The 1,851-nt window shown below is 35.9% G+C and overlaps 1 pseudogene; it reads right to left on the bottom strand.

The window, feature by feature from the left end:
• Nucleotides 1-714: 714 nt before the first annotated feature.
• On the bottom strand, nucleotides 715-1,589 carry LOC103659470 (annotated as a pseudogene).
• Nucleotides 1,590-1,851: the final 262 nt, after the last annotated feature.

The raw sequence follows: 1,851 nt of genomic DNA, 5'->3' as shown, positions 1-1,851 counted from the left end.
TTTCTTTTAGAAGCTTTAACAGTACACAACATACCTCTCACTCTTTTCTGATTTTTCACCCCTTCTTCTGTGTTTCAATCTAGTATTTTACAGTGATTTATATTCTAGTTTACAGTGATCTTTGTTGTGTCCAATCTAATAAGACCATTTATTCTTAATTTTGGTTACTGTATTTTTTAGCTTTTATGCCTCAAGAGAATGAACCCTATGGCTGACTTAAGTTCCACCAATTAGGAGTACTGACACAGAAAAGAAAGGATGGGAGGAGAGTAAATGCAGGATATTTATAACCCTGGTTTCCTCCCTCCATCCCTAAAAGGTGTCTGTATTCCTACAGGATTATGTTCTACTAGCCAGCTCTCTTAACAAAAATTTATCTGAGTCCAGTAACTGCTCATCCCTCACCTATTTTGGCTTAAAGGAGAGTATGTATCTTGCTAGTAACAGTTTTTAGACAATGCACTAACTCTAGTGTTTTTCTAATAATCCTACACTTAGCTTTGTCCTTTCATTCACTCATCAACTCACTCAATTTGGGTGAACTGTTTTTTTCTACCTGGGACATTAACTATAGTGAATTTTATATGTAGAAAATCTTGGATTATCGAATTTTATTTACTGGTTTCCAGAATTTATCATACTTTAAAAAGACATTTTCATTACAGTATTATCTTTAAGTGTAAAGACTTCCAGTCATATCACCAAGAGACCAATTCACCCATGGCTGTGTTTGGTTGCCAGTGTCTTGTCTCTCTCCTCAGCAATGGTGAGGCAGATACCCTTTCCATGGGGAAGAGAAATCCATGGCTTATTGCCTTTGCCAATAACAAAAATGTTGGAGAGCTGGATAGCAAAGCTGTTGCTGTTGGTATCTTTCACGTGAACTATACTAAAAGAACCTGGTGTCTCTCTCTATTGGTGATTACACCAATTCTTTCCAGGTTAACACATTTGTATACAAATTACCAGTGTCAAACTTGATGGAATCAGTAAGCTTTCAAGTCTCCAAGTCAATGTGAATGATGAAGGGATCAGGGTAGTGGATGGTGTGAACATCAGGATTCATTAGATGAAGGATTTCTTTTGTTTCCACAAGGATCTTTCTCACTTTGCACAACTTGTACTTGGCCTCCTCAGATGTAATACAGTGAACAGCAAAGTGACTCTTGGTGTCACAGATTAAACAGAAATTCTCTCCGGTCTTATCACCACTTAAGACATCCATAAAACTGACATCGGTTTGGACCTTGCCACCAATCTTAATGAAGCATTACAGGTTTATCTTCCTTACTTCATCTTCTTTTAGGGCATACTTAAGTGTGTTCTTTAGGAAAGTGATGATAGGGAGACATTCTCTTCGACTATGGCAGCTTATAGATGGATGAGGGGCAAACACGCTGGTTTATCCAGCTTCCAGTGCTTTAGAGCTGCTGTCTGCTTCAGATGCTTCTTGGGACCATGAGCCATGACTGTTCCAGGCATGGAAAAAAACTCCTTTTACAGCTTCAAATTTTACATTCAAGTCTATTATTCATATGGTATTTCTTATGATATTAGAAATGAGGTACTACTTATTTTTCTCCACAATTTTTGTGGCTATTTTTACTGGTTTATTTTCTGTTTGACTTTTTGAATCTCTTTATCAAATTAAAAATGTAATACTGGTATTTTTATTGAACAAATATAAAATTTGTAGATTAATTTAGGGATAAGTGAAATCTTTGAGTCCACTTAGTCATGGATATAGTACTCTTTCCAGTTGTTCAAGTCTTCATTTGTATTTCTCACCAGTTTTTTAGAGTTTTCTTTGGAGAGGTTTTTTGTTTTTGTTTTTTTTTTTTTTCACAGTTC

Source organism: Ursus maritimus, unplaced genomic scaffold (assembly GCF_017311325.1).
Source record: "Ursus maritimus isolate PB19 unplaced genomic scaffold, ASM1731132v1 scaffold_1, whole genome shotgun sequence".
Lineage (NCBI taxonomy): Eukaryota > Metazoa > Chordata > Mammalia > Carnivora > Ursidae > Ursus > Ursus maritimus.
This window is presented reverse-complemented; position numbering and strand designations above follow the sequence as displayed.